This window comes from Macaca mulatta, chromosome 10, assembly GCF_049350105.2.
Source record: "Macaca mulatta isolate MMU2019108-1 chromosome 10, T2T-MMU8v2.0, whole genome shotgun sequence".
NCBI lineage: Eukaryota > Metazoa > Chordata > Mammalia > Primates > Cercopithecidae > Macaca > Macaca mulatta.
In genome coordinates, this window is record NC_133415.1 from 22,702,270 (window position 1) to 22,719,471 (window position 17,202).

At 47.7% G+C, this 17,202-nt stretch overlaps 1 long non-coding RNA gene and 1 pseudogene across 8 annotated transcripts in view; one reads left to right on the top strand and one right to left on the bottom strand.

Annotated features, from left to right (window-relative positions):
* Window positions 1–17,202, bottom strand: part of LOC144331835 (uncharacterized) — a 73,499-nt gene that overhangs the window by 22,144 nt on the left and 34,153 nt on the right. For 3 of the 7 annotated variants that reach the window (XR_013399393.1, XR_013399392.1, XR_013399391.1), the window contains one exon: window positions 10,295–10,345. The exons of 2 other annotated variants lie outside the window; for them this stretch is intronic. This is a non-coding gene — a long non-coding RNA (uncharacterized LOC144331835). Of the gene's footprint in view, window positions 1–8,626; window positions 8,746–10,294; window positions 10,346–17,202 lie in introns of those variants that run through there. 2 more of the 7 variants (XR_013399395.1, XR_013399390.1) reach the window with 1 other exon arrangement.
* LOC717214 (axonemal dynein light intermediate polypeptide 1 pseudogene) lies at window positions 1,632–2,087 on the top strand (annotated as a pseudogene). The gene has a single exon (XR_013399388.1). The product of XR_013399388.1 is annotated as an axonemal dynein light intermediate polypeptide 1 pseudogene (transcript).

The following is a 17,202-nucleotide window of genomic DNA, read 5'->3' on the forward strand; positions in this document are numbered from 1 at the left end:
CCACTGTACTCCAGCCTAAGCAATAGAGGCAGACCTTGTCTCAAAAAATAAAAAAGGCGCCTAGTTTATGGCATTGTGTTGTGGCAGTCTGAGCCAACTAACTGGTAGTCATGATGACTATGAAGAGAAATAAGGCAGGATCGGGGCAGCAGGACGGTAGGAGGCAAAATGCTACTTCTAATAAAGTGGTAGGGAAGGCCTCTCTGATAAGGTGACAGCTGTATAGCTGGAGGAGTTTTTCACAGATATCACAGACATGTGATATCCACCCACTCTGATCAAGATATGAAACATTTTCGGCACCAGCATGCTCCTTTGTGCACCTGTCAGTCAGTGCCCACCTAGGGGAAACCATTATTCTGACTTCCATCAGCACAGATTAATTTTGTCTGTTTCTGAGCTTCATATAGACATTGATGGACATTTAGGTTGTTTCCAGCTTGAAGTTATTATGCATAAAGCTGCAAATAACATGCTTGTTTTTTTTTTTTTTTTTTTTCAGATGGAGTCTTGTTCTGTCACCCAGGCTCAAGTGCAGTGGTGCGATCTCAGCTCACTGCAGCCTCCGCCTCCTGGGTTCAAGTGATTCTCTTGCCTTAACCTCCCAAGTAGCTGGGATTACAGGTGCCCATCACCATGCCCAGCTAATTTTTGTATTTTTAGTAGAGTCAGGGTTTCACCATGTTGGCCAGGCGGGACTTGAACTTCTCACCTCAGGTGGTCCACCCACCTGAGCCTCCCAGTGTTGGGACTACAGGCATAAGCCACCACACCTGGCCAAGAACATTCTTGAACGTGTCCTTTAGTAGATATAACACTCACTTCTGTTAAGTGTATGCCCAGGAGTGGAACTGCTGGGCCGTACAGTATCTATATGTTTATTTGTCTTTTTGTTTTTTCTGAGACAGAGTCTCGCTCTGTCACACAGGCTGGAGTGCAGTGGCATGATCTCAGCTCACTGTAACCTCCACCTCCCCAGTTCAAACGATTCTCCTGCCTCGGCCTCCTGAATAGCTGAGATAACAGACATGCACCATCATGCCCAGCTAATTTTTGTATTTTTAGTGGAGACAGGGTTTCTAGCCATGTTGGCCAGGCTGGTCTCAAACTCCTGACTTCAGGTGATCCACCCGCCTCAGCCTCCCCAAGTGCCGGGATTACAGGCGTGAGCCACAGTTCCCGGCCTATATGTTTAGATTTAGTAACCACTGACAAATATTTTTTCAAAGTGGTTGTATTGATATACGTTCCCACCTATGAAATAGGAGTTCCAATTGTTCCTGACCAATACGTGGTATGTTAGTCCTTTTCTGTTGCCATTCTGGATAAGTACGTTATGGTATCTCTTTGTGGTTATTTTTTGTTTATTTTATTGTACTGTATTTTCTTAGACAGGGTCTCACTCCCATCGCCCAGGCTGGAATACAGTAATGTGATTACTGCTCACTGCAGCCTCAACCTCCTGGGCTCAGGTGATTCTCCCACATCAGCCTCCAAGTATCTGGGACTACGCCCAGCTAATTTTTGTATTTTTTGTAGAGACAAGGTTTCACCATGTTGCCAAGGCTGGTCTTGAAGTCCTGGGCTCAAGCATTCCGCCCACTTTGGCCTCCAAAAGTGCTAGGACTAGAAAACAAGGCCCACACTGGACGGGGCAGCTGCTGGGCTGCTACTCTCGCCGCCGCCATGATTCCCCCCGCAGATTCTTTGCTCAAGTACGACACCCCTGTACTGGTGAGCCGGAACACGGAGAAACGGAGCCCCAAGATTGCAGAATTGGAGACGGAAAAGAGAGACCTGGAGAGGCAAGTGAACGAGCAGAAGGCAAAATATGAAGCCACCGAGAAGCGGGAGAGCGAGAGACGGCAGGTGAAGGAGAAGAAGCACAATGAGGAGATTCAGTTCCTAAAGCGGACGAATCGGCAGCTGAAGGTCCAACTGGAAGGCATTACTGCACCAAAGAAGTGATAATTTCCACATGATAATTTCCAACAAGACACTTGGGATTATTTACTATGTTCTTCTGGCAGCCAATAAAATCATCATAAGCCATTTGTAAAAAAAAAAAAAAAAAAAAAAAAAAAAAGTGCTAGGACTATAAACATGAGCCACCGTGCCTGGCCTCCTTGTGATTTTAATTTACATTTCTCAGATGACAAAAAATTGTTGAGCAGCTTTTCATATGTTTATTGTTCTTTTTTTTTTTTTTTTTTTTTCTTTGAGACAAGAGTTTCATTCTTGTTGCCCAGGCTGCAGTGCAATGGCACGATCTCAGCTCACTGCAACCTCTGCCTCCGGGTTCAAGTGATTCTCCTGCCTCAACCTCCCAAGTACGTGGGATTACAGGCGCCTGCCACCACACCCAGCTAATTATGAATTTTTAGTAGAGACGAGGTTTCTCCATGTTGGTCAGGCTGGTCTCGAACTCCCGACCTCAGGTGATCTGCCTGCCTCGGCCTCCCAAAGTGCTGGGATTACAGGCATGAGCCACCGTGCCCGACCGTATTGTTCCTTTTTATATTATTTTTTGTGAAATGCCTGTGTAACTCTTTTGTTCATTATAATAATTGGGTAGTCTACCCACAGAATGGGAGGAGATATTTGTGAATCATATGTAAGAGTCTAGGCTGGGCATGGTGGCTCATGCCTGTACAGTCCCAGTGCTTTAGGATGCAAGGCAGGTGGATTGCTTGAGCCCAGGAGTTTGAGACCAGCCTAGGCAACATAGCAAGACCCTGTCTCTACACACAAAAAAAATTTTAATTAGCTAAGAATGGTGGCGTGAGCCTGTAGTCTCAAGCTACTCAGAAGGCTGAGGTGGGAGGATTGCTTGAGTCGAAGAGGTCAAGGTTACAGTGAGCTATGATCATGTCACTGCACTCCAGCCTGGGCGACAAAGTGAGACAATCTCTCCATAAACACACAAACAAATGAACAAATGAAAAGGACTCATTCTTAATCCACAGCTGTCCTGTGAGCCCACAGTTCTTTATCTGAGTTTTTTTTTTAATCTCCATGTGAATATGGATATATGGATGATGACAACTTCAGAATTTTCCCACCTAGAACCTTTGGGATCTAAGTTCTGTTCTTTTCTTTTCTCTTTTCTTTTCTTTTCTTTTCTTTTCTTTTCTTTTCTTTTCTTTCTTTCTTTCTTTCTTTCTTTTTCCTTTTCTTTTCTTTCTTTTTTTTTGACAGAGTCCCACTCCGTCGCCCAGGCTGGAGTGCAGTGGTACGATCTTGGCTCAATGCAGCCTCAACATCCCAGGCTCAAGCCATCCTCCCCACTCTGCTTCCTAAGTAGCTAGGACTACAGGTGTGCACCACCATGGCCAGATAATTTTTTTAGAGATGGGGTTTTGACATGTTGCCCAGGCTGGTCTCAAACTCCTGGGCGCAAGTGATCCCCCTGTCTCAGCCTCCCAAAATGCTGGGATTATAAGCATGAGCCACAGTGCCCAGCCCAAGTTAATGCTTTCTATGTTCTGTTTAAGAAATCTTCATCTACCCCAAGGTCATGAAATATTCTCCTATGTTTTCTTCTAGAAGCTTTATTTGTCTCAAATTTAAGTCTATGGTCTACTTCCAGTTAATTTTTTTGTCTAGTGTGAGGTATGGGTCAAGGTTCTTTATATATATATATATATATATATATATATACACACACACACATACAGCGATTAAAGTTTCTGGGACCATTTATTAAAACAACCATCCACTTCCCACTGCACTGTAGTGTTACCATTGCTGTAAAACTGGTGGCCATCTATTAATATATGAGGGTCTGTTTCTGAACCCTATGTACTATTCTGTTGGTCTGTTTTCCACCTTGCACAAGAACCACGTGGTCTTATTTGCTGTAGCTTTTTAGTCAGTTTCAACTCTAGTAGTATAGGTCCTCCAGCTTTGTTGTTCTTCTTTGATACTGCCATGATTAGATCTTTTTCATTTCCATATAAATTTTTTTTTTTTTTTTTTTTTTTTTTTTTTTTTTTTTGAGATGGAGTCTTGCTCTGTCGCCCAGGCTGGAGTGCAGTGGGGCAATCTTGGCTCACTGCAAGCTCTGCCTCCTGGGTTCACACCATTCTCCTGCCTCAGCCTCCGGAGTAGCTGGGACTACAGGCGCCTGCAACCACACCTGGCTAATTTTTTGTATTTTTAGTAGAGACGGGGTTTCACCATGTTAGCCAGGATGATCTCAGTCTACTGACTTTGTGATCTGCCCGCCTCGGCCTCCCAAAGTGCTGGGATTACAGGCGTGAGCCACCGTGCCCGGCCTGCATTTCCATATAAATTTTGGAACCAGGCTGGACACAGTGGTTCATGCCTGTAATCCCAATGCTTTGGGAGGCTGAGGCAGGAGGATCACTTGAGCCCTGGAGTTCAAGACCACCCTGGGCAATATAGTGAGATCCCCATCTTTACGAAAAATAAAATAATTAGCCACATGTGGTGATGTGTGTCTGTAGTCTCAGCTACTTGGTAGGTTGGGGTGGGAGGGTCACTTGAGACCAGGAATTTGAGACTGCAGTAACCCGTGATCACACCATTACACTCCAGGCTGGGTGACAGCAAGACGCTGTTTTTAAAACCAAATAAATAAACAAATCAGCCAGGCGCAGTGGCTCACGTCTGCAATCCTAGAGCTTTGGGGGGCCAAGGCTGGTGGATCACCTGAGGTCAGGAGTTCAAGACCAGCCTGGCCAACATGACAAAACCCCATCTCTACTAAAAATACACAAATTAGCCAGGCATGGTGGTGTGTGCGTGTAGTCCCAGCTACTCGGGAGGCTGAGACAGGAGAATTGCTTGAACCAAGGAGACGTAGGTTGCATTGAGCCAAGATTGTGCCACTCCACTCCAGCCTGAGTGACAGAGCAAGGCTCCGTCTCAAAAAATAATTTTAAAAATAAAAATAAATAAATAAACTTAAAAGGCCAACTAACAGTTGACAATTTATAGACACATGCACACCCACACACCCTACTGAAAGGATTTGATTGGGATTACATTGAATCAATAAATCAATTTGGGGGGGACTGACAGAGCTGAGAAGCAAGTGGCCAGTCACAACCTCTCTTCTGGGGAAGCAAGCAAGGAATGATCCTGTTTCAGCAGGTTCACATGCCTCCCCCGACACCCCTCTTCTCTTTCCTGTCATCTGCAAGGTTTCACTAAAGCTACTTTCTCCCAGAAATTCTTGTTTCCTCCTCTGAACTCCCACATAGAGCTCTCCACATCTTTCTAATGTATCTCAACACAGTTCTACATTGTATTAAAGACCTTCGGTTCCCTGGTTGTTTGCGAGCTTCTAGAGAACAAGGTTCCATGTCTGATCATTTGGGAGTGGGCAAGGGAAACAGTATAATGAAATGGGAAAAGTATAGACCAGTGTGATCCAATGGAACTTCCACAATGATGGAAACGTTCCACACTTGTGCATCACTTGATAAGGAACGCTGTCTGAGAAATGCATCATTAGGCGATTTCACCCCGTGAGCATCATGGAGTGCGTTTTCATAAACCTAGCTGGTGTAGCCTACTGCACACCTAGACTATATGGTGTAGCCTATTGCTCCCAGGCTACAAATCTGTAAAGCATGTCGTTGCACTGAATACTGTAGGCAATTGTAACACAATGGCAAGTATTTGTGTATCTAAACACATCTAAACATAGAAAAGATACAGTAAAAATACAGTATTATAATGTTATGGGAAGACTTTTGTATATGCCGTCCATCATCAACTGAAACATCATTACGTGGTACATAACTGTAGTTGCACTGCCCTATGGTATGGCCTGTAGCCAGCTATGGCTGTTGAGTGCTTGAAAGGTGGCTCATGGGGCTGTGGAACTGAATTTTTAATTTTGTTAATTGTTATTAATTAAATTATTTATTTACTTCTTCATTCACTCATTCATTTACTTATTTATCAGACAAGGTCTCATTCTGTCACCCAGGCTGGAGTGCAGTGGCACGATCATAGCTACTGCAGCTTTGAACTCCTGGGCTCAAGCAGTCCTGCCACCTCAGCCTCCTGAGTAGCTGGGACTAACTGAGACTCCTGTGCACCACCATGCCTGGCTAATTTTTAAAGTTTTTTTGCATAGATGGGGACTCACTATATTGCCCAGGCTGATCTTGAACTCCTGGCCTTACGCAATTATCTTGCCTCAGCCTTCCAAAGTGCTGGGATTACAGGTGTGAATCATAACACTTGGCCTGTTGTTAAATTTATTTATTTATTTTTATTTTATTGTTTGAGATGGGGTCTCACTCACTCTGTTGCCCAGGCTAGAGTGCAGTGGCACCATCTCAGCTCACTGCAACCTCTGTCTCCTGGATTCAATCGATTCTCCTGCCTCCCCTTCCCAAGTAGCTGGGATTACAGGCATCCGTCACCATGCTCACCTAATGTTTGTATTTTTAGTGGAGACAAAGTTTCACTGCATTGGCCAGACTGGTCTTGAACTCCTGACCTCAAATAATCCTCCCACCTCAGCCTCCTGAAGTGCTGGGATTACAGGTGTGAATCACACCACTCGGCCTGTTATGAATTAAATTTAAATAGCCCTGTGGGCCCAATGGCCACTGTCTTAAGTAGCACGGGGCTAGACTTTGAAGAAAGAAAATTGACCCTCAGTTCTGTCACTCAAAAACTCTCAGGAAGCCCTGTCCACTCTACTTCCCAAATGTGTTCCAGATCCATTGCCCCCTCCTGTCCCCATGCCACTCTTGCCTAGCTCACTGCCACAGACTGGTCCAGATTATTCTCTTGCTCCTAGCCTGATCTTTCAGATTAAAAATATGGTCCTGGGCTGGGCATGGTGGCTCACACCTGTAATCCCAGCACTTTGGGAGGCCTAGGCAGGTGGATCACTTGAACCCGGGAGGCGGAGGTTGAGGTGAGGCGGAGGTTGAGGTGAGCCGAGATCGTGCCATTGCACTTCAGCCTGGGTAACAGAGCGAGACTCCATCTCAAAAAAAAAAAAAAAAAAAAAAAAAAAAAAAATCTGGTCCTGTTTCTTCTGTACTGGAAATACTTCAGTGTCCCTTACTGACCATCATGGTTTCTCAAACCAGGAACTAATGACATATTCTTGGCACTCCTTGAGTTCTTTTTTTCATTTGTTTGTTTTTTGAGGCGGAGTCTTGCTCTGTTGACTAAACTGGAGTGCAGTGGCACAATCTCGGCTCACTGAAACTTCCAACTCCAGCATTCAAGTGATTCTCCTGCCTTAGCCTCTCAAGTAGCTGGGATTACATGCACGTTCCACTACACCCAGCTACAGTTTTTTGCTTTTTTTTTTTTTTGAGACGAGGTTTCACCGTGTTAGCCAGGATGGTCTCGATCTCCTGACCTCGTGATCCGCCCCGCCTCGGCCTCCCAAAGTGCTGGGATTACAGGCGTGAGCCACCGTGCCTGGCCGTTTTTGTATTTTTAGTAAAGACGGGGTTTCACCATTTTGGCCACACTGGTCTTGAACTCCTGACCTCAAGTGATCCACCCGCCTCGGCCTCCCAAAGTTCTAGGATTACAGGCGTGAGCCACTGTGCCTGGCCAAGTGGTGCATTTTCATGACTATAATACAGCATATTCAATTTTCAGATAAAAGGACCTTGGCTGGGCATGGTGGCTCATGCCTGTCATCCTTGGGAGGCTGAGGCAGGAGGATCACTTGAAGCTGGGAGTTCAAGACCAGCCTGGGCAACATAGGGAGACCCTGTCTCTCTCTCCCTTTTTTTTTTTTTTTTTTTTTGAGATGGAGTTTCACTCTGTTTTTTCTTTTTTTGAGACGGAGTCTTGCTCAGACGCCCAGGCTGGGGTGCGGTGGCGCGATTTTGGCTCACTGCAAGCTCCGCCTCCCGGGTTCACGCCATTCTCCTGCCTCAGCCTCCTGAGTAGCTGGGACTACAGGCGCCTGCCACCTCGCCTGGCTAATTTTTTTGTATTTTTAGTAGAGACGGGGTTTCACCGTGTTCGCCAGGATGGTCTCGATCTCCTGACCTCATGATCCGCCCGTCTCGGCCTCCCAAAGTGCTGGGATTACAGGCGTGAGCCACCGCACCCAGCCTGGAGTTTCACTCTGTCACCCAGGCTGGAGTGCAGTGGTGCCATCCTGGCTCACTGCAACCTCCACCTCCTGGGTTCAAGCAATTCTCCTGTCTCAGCCTCCCAAGTACTGGGATTATAGATGTGCACCACCATGCCCAGGTATTTTTGTATTTTTAGCAGAGATGGGTTTTCACCATGTTGGCCAGGCTGGTCTCAAACTCCTGACCTCAGGTGATCCACCTGCCTCAGCCTCCCAAAGTGTTGGGATTATAGGCGTGAGCCACTGCACCTGGCCAACTCTATCTCAAAAACAAATAAAACAAAACAAACAAAACAAACAAAAAGGACTTCTAAACTCCTCCCCCTATAGTGCCTGCAGAATCAAGTCCAAGGGTCAAAGTCAGGCACTGACCATCCTGTGCTCTTCTCCCTCCCACCCACTGCCCAGGGTGGAGGAGGGAGCAACAACTATTAAGGGTCCAGTGTATGTCCAGGCCTGAGCTGCGTGCTTCTTAAACTCCATTTAATCATCAAAGTGACTTTGTAAAGTAGGTATTGCCTGACTTACTTCATAGTGATGTGGTGGGTGGCTGAGCCCAGCTGCCTGGGGGCAGGGGCAAGCTGGTATCTGGAGTTCTTGGTTTCCGGAGTGGGAAGCAGGCTCTTCCAAGATTATATAGTAAGGAGCTCCATAAACACACAAAGGGGGAGATCCAAGCACAGGGCAGGAGAAAAAAAAAAAAGGAAAGAAACAGAAATGTCTCCTCCACATTGCCTGCCCGCCTGCCCGCCTGCCCGCCTGCCTGCCTGCCTGCCTGCCTGCCTGCCTGCCTGCTTGCCTGCCCGCCCCTGCCTTCCACTGCCTTCCACTGCCTTCCACTGCCTTCCCTTGCCTGCCTTCCTTCCCTTCTCTTTCTTTCTCTTTTCTTTTCTTTCTTCTTTTTTTTTTTTTTTTTTTTGAGACAGGGTCTCACTCTGTCGTCCAGGCTGGAGTACAATGGTGTGATCATGGCTCACTGCAGCCTGGGCCTCCCAGGGCCAAGCGATCGTCCCATCTCAGTCTCCTGAGTAGCTGGGACTACACATGCAGTCCACCACGCCCAGCAAATTTTTTGTATTTTTTGCAGAGATGGGGTTTCGCCATGTTGCCCAGGCTGGTTCCAAACTCCTGGGCTCAAACGATCCACCCACTTTGGCCTCCCAAACTGCTAGGATTAAAGGCATGAGCCACTGTGCCTGGCCACCTTCTGTTTCCTGACCCAGACCCCTGCCCAGACAGCACTGCAACTCTCTCCTTTGTGTCCCAGACCTGACTGCGGCCCTCATCATACTAGTGGCACTTGCTTAGATTTACCTTCCCTTGTTTTAAGTCTTTGGTTATATGGATACAATCTTTGTTATCGTTCATTCTTGCAGCCCTGTAGACCCTGGGGACTTAGTGGTAAATGAGATAGACACCGCCGCTGTACTGCCAGAGCTTCAAGCCTAGCAGGAAACCAACAATAAAACACAATGGGCTGGGTGTGATGGCTCAAGCCTGTAATCTCAGCAGTTTGGGAGGCCGAGGTGGATGGATCGCCTGAGCTCAAGAGTTCAAGACCAACCTGGGCAACATGGCGAAACCCCGTCTCTACAGAAAGTACAAAAATTTAGCCAGATGTAGTGGTGTGTGCCTGTGGTCCCAACTACTTGGGAGGCTGAGATGGGAGGATCGCTTGAGCCTGGGAGGTGGAGGTGGAGGTTTCAGTGAGCTGAGATTGTGCCACTGCACTCCAACCTGAGTGACAGAGCGAGACCCTCATCTCACACACACAGTGGATGTGAAGATGGGGTGTACATAGTCTATGGATGGGCGCAGCAAAGGAATGAAGCTGGGGTCCGGAACAGAAGTATATGAAAGGCTTATAGGCTCTAGAAGAAATGGCTATCATTTTCCCTGCCTGGCATGCTCTCCCCTGTGTGCCCACCCATCCCCACTTCCTGTGGTCCAGATGAAGCTCTGAATCACAGTGCTCCGTCCCTCCCCCACCACCACCCTGCTGGACTTGGATTCAAGCTGGCCAATCAGACCACCCATCCCCATGTCCTCAGAGATTGGCTTAGGACCGGGTATGTAAGCCCAGTAGAACCAATCAAAGACTTCTCTGAGGTTTGATATAAGGAAACTGGGAAACAGGGGGCTTCACTTCTTCTAAGATCATGAGCTGTAAGGACAGTGTAAAGTGGAACTACTTGCCATTTTCCCAGGCCAGGTGGAGGAAGCCATCTGCAACAGGCAACAGCAGGGCTGATACACAAAGGGAAGAAAATAAAGATGGAGTCAGGGGAGCCCTGGTGATATCTTTTTTTTTTTTCTTTTTTTGAGATGGAGCTGTGTCATCCAATTTGGAGTGCAGTGGCACAATCTTGGCTCACTGCAACCTCCGCCTCCCAGGCTCAAGCGATTCTTGTGCCTCAGCCTCCTGAGTAGCTGGGATTACAGGTGTGCATCACCACGCCCAGCTAATTTTTGTATTTTTTAGTAGAGACAGGGTTTCACCATGTTGGCCAGGCTGGTCTCCAACTCCTGACCTCAAGTGATCCACCTGCCTCAGCCTCCCAAAATGCTGGGATTGCAGGTGTGAGCCACTGGAGCCCGGCCCCTGGTTATATCTTTTAGGTTCCTGGATCCATTTGTACCTGAAGTTCATCTCTAGATTTTTTTAGTTATATGACTCATTAGCTTAGCTTTTTTTTTTTTTTTTAGAGGAAGTCTCGCTCTGTCGCCCAGGCTGGAGTGCAGTGGCACGATCTCAGCTCACTGCAAGCTCCACTTCCGGGGTTCATGCCATTCTCCTGCCTCGGCCTCCCGAGCAACTGGGACTACAGGTGCCCACCACCACGCCCGGCTAATTTTTTGTATTTTTAGTAGAGATGGGGTTTCACCATGTTAGCCAGGATGATCTTGATCTCCTGACTTTGCAATCTGCCTGCCTCGGTCTCCCAAAGTGCTGGGATTACAGGCGTGAGCCATCGCGCCCGGCCGTTTTTTTTTTTTTTTTTTTTTTAAAGACAGAGTCTTGGTCTGTCATCCAGGCTGGAGTGCAGGAGCCCCATCATAGCTCACTGCAGCCTTGAACTCCTGGGCTTAAGCAATGCTCCCACCGCAGCCTCCCAAGTAGCTAGGACCACAGGTGTGTGCCACCAGGCCTGGCTAACTTATTATTATTATTATTTTTTAAGAGCTCAGGGTCTCACTATGTTGCCCAGGCTAGTCTGAAACTCGTGGGTTTAAGTGATCCTCCCACCTCAGCCTCCCAAAGTACCGAGATTACAGGTGTGATCCACTGTGCCTGCCTTCATTAACTTTTTTATTTTTAAAGATTGTTTCAGTAGGGTTCTGTTGGGCTTTCAGCATAATAGTTTCTGTGTTCCATCCATGGTCTCACAGCCCTTGATGTGATCAAGCCCGAGACTGCAATGTCAGACCCCAGAAGGGACCCAGGCATGCTGTTGGAGGCAGGAGTGGAAGGCAAGGATGACAGCTTCGAGGAAGCAAAATACCTGCCAGCAATTCCGTGCTGGACCAGATCAACTCCTGTCAGGAGCAGCTGGAGGAGAACCACCACTTCCACACCCACCTCCAGGAGCTGCTGGAATCCAACCAGCAGATATGCCTTGAGTTCCAGCAGCAGCTCTGGGAGCCCCCAGCGATGTCAGCCTCTAGGCTCTGGGAGCCACCGACCAGGTCCCAACCCTGCTTCCCTGGGCCAGGCTCTGGCCTGGGCCCACACTCCCTGGCTTAGATACCTTCCCAAGGGCTGGGCTTCAGGGTCCCCCGATGGATCTAACTGCCTTGGCCACCCTTCCAGCACTCCCCTTGGCCTGCCTGGGCCAGTACCCACTGCCTGGCATCCCCTCCTGGGGTCAGGCATGGGCCTGAGACCACCTACTTGCCTGCCACCCAACTGGGTGGGCACTCCTCACTTCACCCAGGCCTTAAGTGTCCACATGAAATGGGTCACACACACACAAAGTAGAGTTCCATCACTGGTAAACAAAATAATCCTGACTGAAAGGTTGGGCCTTTTGTCTTGGTTATTTGGTGCTATTTGGTGGAGTAGGTGATTGATAAGTATTGGTTAGATGGGTAGAGGTGTGGATAGACGTTGACATGAGGCAATTTTCTTCTTTCATCCTGCTTTTCAACTTTTGAAGCCTAAGTACAGTCTCATTGTACAATATGGTGACTTATATAGTTAATAACAGTGTATCATATACTTGCAAATTACTAAGAGAGGCTAGGCATGGTGGCTCACGCCTGTAATCCCAGCATTTTGGGTGGTTGAGGTGGGCGGATCACTTGGGGCCAGGAGTTTGAGACCAGGTTGGCCAACATGGTGAAACCCCGTCTCTACTCAAAATACAAAAATTAGCCGGGTGTTGCGGGACGCACCTGTGGTCCCAGCTACTCGGGAGGCTGAGGCATGAGAATCACTTGAACCTGGGAGGTGGAGGTTGCAGTGAGCTGAAGAGGTGCCACTGCACTCCAGCCTGGGTGACAGAGTGACTCTGTCTCAAAAAAAAGAGAAAATTACTAAGAGAGATTTTAAGTGTTGTCACCACACACACACAAAAAACATAAGACTGTTAGGCAAGCATATGTTGAATAGCTTGATTTAGCCATCCCACAATATATACATATTTCAGAATACTATGTTGTACACCATAAATATAGACAAATTTTGTCAATTAAAAATTAAATATCGGCTGGGCTGATCATTTGAGGTCAGGAGTTCAAGACCAACCTGGCCAATGTGGCAAAACCCCATCTCTACTGACTCTGTCTCAAAAAAAAAAATTAAGTAAAAATATCAATAATAATTTTTTGTTTGAGACTACTCATTCTGTCACCCAGGCTGGAGTGCAGTGGAGTGATCTCAGCACACTGCAACCTCCGCCTCCCAGGTTCCAGCTATGCTCATGCCTCAGCCTCCCAAGTAGCTGGAACTACAGGCACTTGCCACCACACCAGGCTAATTTTTGTATTTTGAGTAGAGTCAGGGTTTTACTGAGTTGGCCAGGCTGGTCAAACTCCTAACCTCTAATGGTCTGCCCACCTGGGCCTCCTGAAGTGCTGGGATTACAGGTGTGAGCCACTGTGCCTGGCCTAAAAACTAAATAATAATTTTAAAAACTATGTATTGTCCATGGTAGTCCAGGCCAGCCCTGTTGCATTGAAACCTCAAGTACATCTCATAGTACAGTGAGGAATAAAGTGCAGAAGTAACTGGTAACTGCGGCACAGCAAGAAATTTTCAACCTATGGCTCAGACATTAGACTTACTTCATGGTGGCTGACATGGACCTTCTCCCAGAATAGAAGGGATAAATGGCAGTAGCCCCCAGAGATCTAGACCTTTCTGACGGGGCACATTCCTCATCCCATGTGGGCAGGTGAGGCCAGACTTCAAGCGCATGTCTGAGGACCAAGGATCTGCGCCCAGGGTCAGGAAGTATGCTCGATGTCAGGTATCTCCTTCACACAGCTATTTGGCAGGTTCTGTAGAAAAGCCAAGCGACACTGGCATGGTGGTTCACACCTGTGATCCCAGCAACTTAGGAGGCTGAGGCAAGAGGATCCCTTGAGGCCAGGAGTTCAAGGCTGCAGTGAGCTACGATTGTGCCACTGCACTCCAGCCTGGGAGACAGAGCAAGACCCCATCTCTTAAAAACAAGTGGAAAAAAAAAAAGCAAAGTGCAAATAATTCCAGCTGAGTCCATCTGCCTCACCAGTCCTTGAACCCAGACTGGGGGGGTCCGGTCTACTGCTTAGTCTCATCCAGGTATTGGTGGCATAGATACAGATGGGAGGACGAGGGAGGAAATGGCTTGAGGGATGAGACACTCATGAGAACCACACAGTGGGTCAGAAACAGTCACTGTCAACTACCAATAATCAAGGCTGTCACTTTTCACTTTGTTTATGATGTGCTTTGTCATTCAGATGCTTTTAATTTTGATGCAAAGCAGATGATGTTTCTCCTAATGATTGGTACTTTTTGCATCTTATTAAAGAGATTCTTCTCCACTCTGATTATATATATATATATATATATTTTTTTAATATTTATATATATATATATATTTTTTTTTTTTGAGATTGAGTCTTGCTCTGTCACCCTGGCTGGAGTGGCGCGATCTCTGCTCACTGCAAGCTCCGCCTCCCGGGTTCACGCCATTCTCCTGCCTCAGCCTCCCGAGTAGCTGGGACTACAGGCGCCTGCCACCACTCCTGGCTCATCTTTTATATTTTAAGTAGAGACGGGGTTTCACCGTGTTAGCCAGGATGGTCTCAATCTGCTGACCTCATGATTTGCCTGACTTGGCCTCCCAAAGTGCTGGGATTACAGGTGTGAACCACTGTGCCTGGCTTCAAATATACTTCTTAAGCTTTCTTCTAAAACTGTCATATCCTTTTTCTTTTCTTTTCTTTTCTCTTTTCCTTCCTTCCTTCCTTCCTTCCTTCTTTCCTTCCTTCCTTCTCTCTCTCTCTTTCTTTCTTTCTCTCTCTCTCTCTCTCTCTTTCTTTGTTTCTCTTTTTTATTTTTTTGAGACAGGGTCTTGCTCTATTGCCTTGACCTGCTGGGCTCAAGCATTCCTCCTATGTCAGACTCACAAGAAGCTGCAATTACAGGTACATGCCACCATGCCCAGCTAATTTTTAAAATTTTTTGTAGGGATGGGGTTTTGTCATGTTGCCCAGGTTGGTCTCGAACTCCTGGGCTCAAGCAATCCTCCCACCTCAGCCTCCTAAAGTGCTGGAATTACAGGCATGACCCACCCCACCAGCCTCATTTCATTTTCACATGTAGTGCTTGGATGCATCTGAAATTTATTTATAGTTTGATGTGATGGAGCAAACCAATCCTATTTTTTTTTTTCCATCTAAATAAGCTGTTATCCCAACACCATCCCCACTGCCCTGCTATTCTGATATCTGGGCTGAGTCAAAGTGGGCTGGTTCAGCAGACGCAGTGAAGGTCACACTGTGCCCAGGAGACTTTCTTGGTCACAGAACGCTGGCCTTGCCCACACCTTAGAAGCTATGTTAATGAAGGAAGATGTTTCTTATGTTTTCTTCTTTTTTGTTTTTTGTTTTTTTTTGGACAGGGTCTCGCTCTGTCACCTAGGCTGGAGTGCAGTGGCACAGTCTCAGCTCACTGCAACCTCCATCTCCTGGGTTCAAGCAATTCTCCTGCCTTAGCCTCCCAAGTAGCTGGGATTATAGGTACCACTACCACCACCGACTAATTTTGTATTTTTAGTAGAGATGGGGTTTCACCATGTTGGCCAGGCTGGTCTAGAGCTCCTGACCTCAGGTGATCCACCTGCCTCGGCCCAAAGTGCTGGGATTACAGGTGTGAGCCACCGCGCCTGGACTTCTTATGATTTTTTTGAAGTCTCAGTTTAAAACTGTAAGAACTTGACAGGCTGGGCATGGTGGCTCACGCTTGTAATCCCAACACTTTGGGAGGCTGAGGCAGGCGGATTACTTGAGCTCAGGAGTTTAAGGCCAGCCTGGGCAACATAACCAAACCCTGTCTCTACAAAAGATACAAAACTTGGCAGGGCGTGGTGGTGCATGCCTGTAGTCCCAGCTTCTTGGGGGCTGAGGTGTTCACTTGAGCCTGGGAGGTCGAAGCTGCAGTGAGCCATGTTCGCAACACTGCACTCCAGTCTGGGTGACAAAGCAAGACACTCTATCAAAAACAAAAACAAAAAACTTTATGAGCAGAGAGTGAAGAGTAGTATAAGGTCATGGTTACAAATCCAGGTTTTAGAGTCAGACAAAGGTAGCATCAAACTTTGCTTCCCCTCTAAGATGTGTTTCTTCATAGCACTCTACTGATACCCTTCTTCGATGGCCCCAGCTAGCATTATCACCTCCAGCTCTTCCCTAGCTGTGTAACTCCACAACCCTACTCTAGATTATAGATGGCTCACAGTGGGAGCCCACTCTTAGAGGCTTAGGCTGGGTTCCCCAGAAGCAGAGACTGAGGCAGGAATTCCCATGCAATTGATTTATTGAGGGAGGCCCTAGGGAGAAACTTTCGAGGAAGTGAGGAAAGCAGAACAGCACCAGGGAAGGAGCTGAGCAAACATGTGCTTTCAGGTGAGGCCTGACCACAGTCTAATTCCAAGGGGAGCGCTGCAGTGTTGGTCCCACCGTGAGGTCAGAGGCTGGCTTTTATGCTGCACCCCATTAGTCAGTCACTGGCCTTGGGCCACCCCGGCTGTGTGTGTAACCTCTCAGACACCCAGCAGAGACAACTGTACCTACGACAGAGACACCAGCACCCACCAGAGACAATACCCACCAATGACAACAGCACCCACCACAGAGACAACAGCACCCCCTCAGAGACAACAGAACCCACCAGAGACACACCCACCACAGAGACAACACCCACCACAGAGACAGCAGCACCCACCTCAGAGACAATAGCACCCACCACAGAGACAACAGCACCCATCTCAGAGAAAACAGCACCCACCACAGGCAATAGCACCAACCAGAGGCAACAGCACCCACCACAGAGATAACAGCACCCACCAGAGACAACAGCACCCACCACAGAGACAACAGCACCCACCAGAGACAACAGCACCCACCACAGAGACAACAGCACCAACGACAGAGACAACAGCACCCACCACAGAGACAACACTCACCACAGAGACAACAGCTCCCACCACAGAGACAACAGCTCCCACCAGAGACAACAGCACCCACCACAGAGACAACAGCACCCACCACAGAGACAACAGCACCCACCAGAAGCAACAGCTCCCACCAGAGACAACAGCACCCACCACAGAGACAACAGCACCCACCAGAAGCAACAGCACCCACCAGAGACAAGAGCACCCACCACAGAGACAACAGCACCCACCAGAGACAACACCCATGACAGAGACAACAGCACCCACCACAGAGACAACACTCACCACAGAGACAACAGCTCCCACCACAGAGACAACAGCTCCCACCAGAGACAACAGCTCCCACCACAGAGACAACAGCTCCCACCACAGAGACAACAGCTCCCACCAGAGACAACAGCACCCACCTCAGAGACAACAGCACCCACCTCAGAGATA